The 8583-nt window shown below is 41.4% G+C and overlaps 1 protein-coding gene across 2 annotated transcripts in view; it reads right to left on the bottom strand.

Moving 5' to 3' along the window:
- LOC147426177 (ycf20-like protein) overlaps nucleotides 1–8195 on the bottom strand; it is a 52636-nt gene extending 44441 nt beyond the window's left edge. The window contains exon 1 of one of the 2 annotated variants that reach the window (XM_086498330.1): nucleotides 7730–8195. The gene's annotated coding sequence lies outside the window, so the exon portion shown is untranslated. The remainder of the gene's footprint in view (nucleotides 1–7729) is intronic. The other variant, XM_086498329.1, reaches the window with a different exon arrangement.
- Between the last annotated feature and the right edge of the window lie 388 nt (nucleotides 8196–8583).

Below are 8583 nucleotides of genomic sequence, written 5' to 3' on the forward strand. Positions count from 1 at the left end.
AGGGAAAGGAGCGGCTTTTTCCAAAGCTTAGCATGAGATACTAATGGACCTTTCCAGATTTCCGAAAAGATAAATGATGTCTCCTTTCGACTAAAGCTACCTGATACTTCGAGAATTCACAATGCTTTTCATGTGAGTCTCCTGAAGCCTTTTAAAGGCAATGTGCCCGATGATGGGGAGCCTCCTTCTTTAGCATAAATCACTTGTTCTTCAGCAGTGATGTATCCTCCTATAATTCCTTCTGAAGCTTTTTTATCAGGGGTTAGCTTAGGTTTTGCAGGTGTTTTAGCTTTACCCTTAGATTCATTGTTAGAGTTCTTTTCCGAGGAATTAGAGGAAGAAGGGCTAGAAGAATTACCATTCTTTCTGTTCTTACCATTCTGTGTGTTCTGAGAATTCTGCGGGGTTCCTTGAGAAATCTTGTTTTCCTTAGGCTTTCCTTTGTTGTGCTTCATCTCGTGGGCGAGAGCAATTGCTACCGCTTTGTTGAGATCGATTGGATCGAGTACTTCGACATCGTACTTGATATACTCGTCCAATCCGTAAAGAAATGCCTCCTTGCGCTTCGCATCTAATTTGCGTAATTGAGTGCCAAGCTGCAAAACACGATTAGAGAAAGACATAACCGGCATACCATTTTGCTTGAGAGCTCGCCAATTTGACAAGGACTTTGCATCAAAGTTTCCACACAACTCAAACATTTTCCTTACCCTTTCACACATGCATGGAGACGTTCAATCTGAACATGCATTCAAAACGAACCTTCTACAATCGCTTTTTGAAAAGTTTTTGATAGATAAAGCTGCTTTCCTAGGTGCATTGTTGTTTTTCCTTGCAATTTCCCAGGTATCACCATTGTCATTTCAAAAGTTCTCTGCGTTTCTTGAGACCTGTGGCAATTCATTGGCACTTATCTTCGACGTACTTAGCACTTTTGCGTCCATGCATAGATGAAAACTTAAAGTTCTCATTCACAATCGAGACTACAATGGCGAAGCAAGAATTATAGGGACACTGTCAATGCTATTCTACAAGATGGGAGTTATGCTATTTCAAGGAGAACATGGTTTTGCCTTCCTCCCATACTATCCAAAGCACCAGACTAAACTCCGAAACCGATGGTCAATCAATGATGTTAACTCCCTTAGAGAACTCTACATTGCAAACAATACAAACCTGATGGTACAATTGCTCAATTATACCTACAACTTCATCCTTCATCACATCATACAATTCAGGGTATCAAAACTAAGCTCTACCACATTAGAAAGTCTAATGGACAGAATGCCCAACCTTCCTCCCCAGAGACAAAACACAACCTTCGTAAGAACTGTGGCAATCAAAAAATACCAGAGAACGATAAAGGATACACCTACTCATGCTTGTGACAAATGTGGACACTTGTTGTTTTGCAAACAGCTAACATGTCAAATACTGTCATAAACGGGAGCGAATAGAAATATAAAATATACTCGGATAAATAGAATTTATCACTTAATAATGAAGCCACAGGATATAGAGAGAAATAGATAGAGAGAGAGAGAGAGAGTGAGAAGATCAACACAGTACTGGGAACAAAAGATGGCTGGTCCCCCCATAATAGTATCTTTATTACTGAGGAGAAGTCTATACAAGCACTTGAACCGAACGTATTACCACGTTCGTTCTAGAATAAGACTTGATGGTTTCCAGAAGCCTCAGCTTCCTATTCCTAGGGCGAAACCCTATTCCAAGGAACTTTTGTTCCTTATTCCGAATCCTCGAGAACCAAGGTTCTCGCCTCTGGATCTCACCTTCCAGACTCGGGGCATGGCATCCCTGCAACTCTTTTCCGACTTTGTTTCCAGAGTCCTCTTCCCGCAAAACTACTCTGCTTTCCCAGACACGGAGTCCTTCCTTGGGAATCTCAACTTCCGAATCCCCAACTCGAGAGTCTACCACTCTCGGATCCGTGGATCTACGTCCCAAACTCGGGTACGAAACCCTTGGGCTGATCTAGCTCTAGTTTCTCAGAGCGCTTTCTCATGTAGAGGCTCATGCCTTCCTCTCCTCCTACTCGCTCACTAAGAGGAAGTACACTTGCAAACAAATACTTAGAGATCAAAACATGAAAATCGTTACCTTCAAAGTCTCTACGCTTGAAACGCAACTCGGTTCTCAAAAAGCAATTCTCCGAAAGAGATCTCTACATAGAAAATCCTCTCTTCCAATCCTACGCACAAAAGAGGTGTGTTCTCGGGTTCCTTCTCGTAAATCAGCCCCGTCTACGACGTTTATGGGCTGAAAACAGAGAAAAACAGAAGCTTGTCGCGATGGAAACATGCTCTGTAGGCACTTCAGTCTTCTTCGCGAGGGAACTCGCGCACTGGGTCATGGCGACATCTGGTACACTTGGGGCGGCCATGGACATCACCGGCAACGACTTCTTTGCGGATGAAATCTGCAGCAACATCTGCTCCTTGCGAAAACTGGTCTTCCCTCTGAGAGAGGACGTGTGATGCTTTTATAGCTCCCTGGCTACGGCAAAGATAGCAGAGCATTGGATACTCGCGTAGAGATTTACTTTTTATTTTTTATTTTTTTTAGGTGGCCCTTCTGTCAGAAAAAAGAGAGAAAAATCGATGGCTGGTCTTTACTGCTTTATTTAATCATAGGCTGCCCACTTATTAAGTGGGCGGCTGGTCACCTTTAAAAATGGTCTGAATCTGCCCAAAAACTCAATAAAACCTTATAAGTTAAAAACAAAACTTTCACAACACTTCCCAAGCATCCCTGGATGCAATCACATGCACAGTTGCATTGCAGACATAAACTTCCTCGTAGGAAAGCATCTGCTTTCCTGAAAGCAACCCGCTTTCTCAAAAAGCATCCGTTTTTCCTCAAAGTTTCCTCTGAACCCATCTTCATTCAAGTGCTTGCTTTTCCTTGTCCACAATTCTAACACAGTTCAGAATTTCCTCTCGACTATGGATATCCCCTTTCCGATGCACCTTTGACGCATCGGGAAACCCATCACCTAGTCCTTTCCTACCAAACTTACGGTACAATCTCCTTCGCGATGCTCTACGTCACCCATCCTATGACGCATCAGAGATGTCCGTTCTCGGATGGTCGAATACTTCTTCCCGATGCTCTGTCACCCATCCGATGTGACGCATCAAAAGACCCGTTCTTGGTGGCCTTACAGATATTCCCTTTCATAGTGCTCCCGTCATCACTCTGAATGATGCACTAGGAATACTCTGTACTCAGATGTCTCCAATGAGAAAAACCCTCACTTAACACTAGAATGGTAAATGACACCATTTTGCTTGAATTATTTGAAGAGTATGAAAATGAATTTCTAGGTGCTATATATCCACAAAGTTGACTTATGAGCTGAAAAAAAACTTGGTATTTTTTTTGGAGTATCGATCTCACCATTAATCTTGCTCTTGCACAACATTTTTGAACCTAAACTGTGTGAAAAAACGGGTCCTGTTTTTGGCTTTTTTTCAATTTTTGACAACTATACCACTCTAAACTTCATGTATGTGAGGTTTAGATGGCTAAAGGTTAGGCCTTCATAGTTCTCAACATGTTTTGATGCTTGTAGGGAGAGCTAAGTGTTAAAATTGAAAGTTATGACCAATTTACAAGAATTGCATAATCCTGTTTTTTAGGCCAAAATTAGCACTTTTATGATTTTTTTGGTGGCTTTCTTGATATCCAAACTCAATTTTAATTGTGTAAGTGTAATGTATAACATAAAGCTAATCTTCCTTGAGTTTTGGGGGACCTAATATGCTATATAGCATAGTATATGATGATGGTTGAGTTTTTTGAGTACTGAAGAATACGATACATTTTAGAAGTAGCAATTATAACTTTGTCAATATTGCTAGTTTCTTAGGCCAATTGTGTGTATTTTGTAGGTAGTAACCATATCTAATCATAGACTACAAACTTGGCTAGATATTGAGTAGTTTCTATGGGATTCTAGAGGTCATAATGCTAAACCCAGTTTTTTCATGTTTGTTGTATTTAGCACTTTATCATTGCCCCCAAGGTTCCAATTGTAAGAAATCCATTATCCTTTTAACATGCTCCATGGATCCTTTTGAATCCAAAGGCCCAAAGGGAACTAAGAAAACATGTATATAGTATCTGTATTGAGCGTGACTATAGAAACTTTGATGATAGGTCCGCAAAATGGCAAAAATGCAACTTTTTGTACCTATTTTTTTTGCCCTATATGCATCAACCATAAGAAATTGTTGTTTTGAGCAAAATGCACTGGTCCATCAACTTTGGAGGCTTGTAGTGACCAAGGGATGAGAAAAATTACAAGTTTCTCATTTTCTCCATAGGTAGTAGTCATTGAACTATAAGCTCATGAAAGGATTTTTCAAAATGAGTGGATATACTATGGTTTTGGAATTTTTTCCCAAAACCCTGAAAGGACACTTTTATGTCCTGTTAGGTTACCATTCTAGTGTTAAAATTCCAATAATTCATTTAGAATTGTTTTTCCTGGTGTTCCAAGTGAGAAAACCCTCTCACTTATAAATTCAATAATTCATTTAAAATTATTTTTTCTGTCAGATAAAGCCAATTTAGCAACATCCCTCTCACTTATAAACAATTGTCCTCAACTGTAGAGATCCAACGGAACTGTCGGAGAGAAACTGGAAAGATTCCAAGTCTTGCTCAATGGTGAGTTGAGCTAGTCCTTTCTCAAAAGAGAACTTAAAAATTAATTTAAACAAAAAATCAATAATTCAATACTTACCTTACCGGTTCATGTCCTTCCTCTAGTACCTCGAGGATATCCTTCACCAATTATCAAATTTACGAGCCATGTAAGAACTCGTCATTCGCGTCTATCCAACAGATTGGAAGTTTCCTCATCCGAGAATCTATTAACTCACTTTCGCCTTCTCAACCTCGAGAAGAATATTCTTCCTAGAAATCAATCTAGGTATCTGTCCTTGCGCATAATCTTGCGTTGTTAGTCCAGAGGGTATTAAACCTCTTGTGTCCTCCCACATAGGGAATGCCCAAGTCATAAGAGCATAATCTCAATGTCTTTCTTTCACAAACAGAGTCTGCGATCACCTTTAAGAAGGTTCTTGTTCCGGGTCGTCGCTCAATGTAGGCTTTTCATCCTGCGAGTTATTACCACCAGCAGTGTTTTCCTGACCCCCATTAGCGTCTCTTCCTTACGGAGGCCATCAAAAAAACGTTTCACCTTGCAAGCATCTAGGACTGCTCGCAAAATCTTAGGCAGATAAAATTCTAGCCAGACCATTCTGTAAACATAAGTTCAAACTCGGCCCACTTAAGGACAAATCCGCTTTAGATCTCAATGATCTTCTCCCATTTGTGGTTAAGGTAATTCTTACCACTTTAAAACGGTTGGCGAATTATACTCTTACGAACATAATGGTTCGAATTTATTCCAGCAGCGTGCAAATGCTACTTGACGTACTCATGGAGAAACATATACCGCAACCAAAAGTTGCTACTATAATTGTAAAAGCACATAGCATACTCAATGATCAACGACCATCACAAAAGCTCTTCTCCGTAGAGAAACTCAAATTCCTTCTACCGAACACATCTCAAATAGAGATTCTCGTGTCGGAATATCCTTGCGCGCAAAAAGGCGCTCAAGAGAGTATAACAAACTCCCGCCCAGTTCCTTGGCATAGGTCTGCATCTTCGTGTGTTATCCATGTACCCAAAGGTGTACATAATTCTTAAGATGTATTAGAGTTTCGGTGAACCCGGGAAATTACCTTCCCTTTGTAAGATCCTTAGAGCGAAGACGCTCAACCTGACGATCCCTTGGCTCGATCTTATTAGAGCAAAACCCGCTCATCAAATCAACTTGGATTTCAAATGTGGAATTCTGCGAGCATAGGCCAAGGCCGTCTCTTGCTTCTTCCCTCATAAAGAGAGTATTCCTTCACTTGTGCAAAAAGCACTACCATATCTTCCCTTATCGGGTAGGGGGTGTGGGCTTAAAGAGTACTCAAGCTTTTCTTGGCTTAAAAGCTCTGAATGGTTCCTTCATAATTTCCTACCCACAGTAGCAGGTATCTGTTCGAGAATTACTGGATACCAGATCAATCATGGACCTTCCGGATGGTTAAGCAAATCAGTTCATCGTATAAAACAATGTTCTGACTCAACCCTACTCTCATAAATACTCAAGAGTGATCAATCCTGGTTAGACATAATACATATGCATTCCTCATGCGAAAAAGAAAACGCACTTTGTAACTTCCTCAAAGATGTAACTTTGATCAGACCTGCCCTCTCACTTGAAGTTTGAGGGTCTTCTATTCAAAAACTCGGGAGTTAGATTAAATTCCCTTACTCCAAACAATAATTCATTGTTTCTATGTTCAATGGTTCCTGTCCCACTGCAGGGATTAGATTCTATGTACACTCAGTTATACATTTTCAGCTTGTATTGTTGACTCCACCATCCGCTGCAAAGTATCTTGCGGATGCGTTTACAAAATTCGGGCAAAAGTCCTTCGTTAAACTTCTTTATCGTTTCTTCCTCAAAGAGGTTCACGAATGGAGCCACCTTGGAAAGAGTAAACGAATACTGATTCAATAATCCATGACTCGCTCGTGCTCCTATTGGGCAAACCGATCCCGATCTTCTTTGATGTCTTCCTCAAAGTGTAGAGGAAAAAATTTGTCCAAAAATTCAACCTTGAATTGAATCCAAGTCTTCTTGTGAATTCCTTGCAGAGCTTTGGTACACCACCAAGTACTTGCAATTCCCCTTGAGGTGTTTGTTCACATGCCTCACCTTCGACGCTTTCCAGAAATTGCCGTTTGCAAAGGCAACTTCAAATTGGCGAATGAAAGCGGTAGCTTTCGGGGCATCTTCCCTTCTGTCAAAAGTATCAAACTTGACTTAAGTGTTCCTAGGTCTAGAGACCTTCTTCATATCCTTCTCGGAATGACGGGATTTCATGGCTATGGTTCTGAATTGATGTTCATGGATATTTTCTGGATTCTGAAGGACCTTGAGCATTCGGCTCCTCGGATTCTCTAGGTTCTCGAGCATCATGCTCTTGTCGCCTTCTCAGAGAATCCCAAGTCTGTGTCGACTTCTTGCAGAGAGAAAAATTTTTCCAACACTGTAAGCTTTTCTTGTAGGACTTAGATTTCCGCCTGCTTACTTCTCTCTTGGCTTGTCATGGCTTCTTCCCGTATCTTCCCACAGTCGTCCTCCTTTACAAAGAAAGAGAGGAGACCATGCTATGATACCACTGTCACAAACGGAAGCGCATAACAATATAAAACATACTCTGATAAATAGAATTTATCACTTAATACTGAAGCCAGAGGATATATATATATATATATATATATATATATAGAGAGAGAGAGAGAGAGAGAGTCAGCCTCTCTCTCTCTCTCTCTCTCTCTCTCTCTCTCTCTCTCTCTCTCTCTCTCTCACACGGCACTTGGGTTTCTTTTGAGTACTTGGTCCAAAAGCCAGCTTGCCTCCCCCATAGCCTACATAGCACAAACACAAGGGCTTCACATTCAAGCAACCTAAAAGGAGATACACCTCTTTTTGTGAACTCGTCCTGCAAGAGAAAGCAGGCCTTAAACCAAGAAGAAGTGTGTGCGTCCCTCATACAAAGCCATGCGCAACCCCATTGATGAGAGAGAGAGAGAGAGAGAGAGAGAGAGAGAGAGAGAATAAATCTCTTACTAGTTGTTAATCTCCAACAGCCCCTTGAATAGCGATTTCCTCGTGAATCCTCTCACCAATGTCAGCGTCTTGTTAAGGCCACCCGCCTTCAGAGGTGTATTAAGATCGAAGTGCTGTGAAAAAGACAGTAGCGATGGCGTAGGGTTCTGAGGTGCAGATGGCGTAGGGCTCTGAGGCGTCTGCTCGAAGTTCACGCAGGTTAGCTTTGGTGCTCTGAGGCCGGTTGTGAAGTACTGCTTGGGGAGGCAGAGGCTCTGCTGTGCGCTCTTGCAGCTTGGGCTCCCGAGCTTCTCCAAACACAAGAAGAGCTATAAAATTTCTCTATAGGAAAAGGGAGCCTCCCACGTCTCCCCTCCTGCCCGCCTGCATACGCAGAAGCCCAATGGTTATTCGCGCTTGTGAATTCGCCGGCATCGCGATTATTCTCTTGTGCCTTTAGTAAACTAGTGTGGCTGGCGGCCTCTCTCTATATAGCGTGCACTGTCTTCATTGTTGCCGGAGATGCAGGGACACAGTGCCGGACTAAGCAAATTGCAACACGTGGCGCCCTGGATTTTTATTTGCTTAATATATAGAATATATATTAGTAGATATAGAATGTAAAAAAAAAAAGAATAGATTATTTAAAATGAATTAGTGTGGTTGATGGTCTTCGGCCGCCTCTCTCTCTATAGCGCGCACTGTCTTCATAGTTGTCGGAGATGTAGGGACACACTGTCGGATAAAGCAAATTGCATCACGTGGCCCCTTGAATGTCTCTTTGCTTAATATATAGAATACATAATCGCCTATTCTAAGGCACTAATGGCTCATCCTTTATTATATTCACAATATACTCAGTAGATTCCTCCTCC

The sequence above is a fragment of the Adiantum capillus-veneris genome, chromosome 24 (assembly GCF_014529385.1).
Source record: "Adiantum capillus-veneris isolate H3 chromosome 24, ASM1452938v2, whole genome shotgun sequence".
Lineage (NCBI taxonomy): Eukaryota > Viridiplantae > Streptophyta > Polypodiopsida > Polypodiales > Pteridaceae > Adiantum > Adiantum capillus-veneris.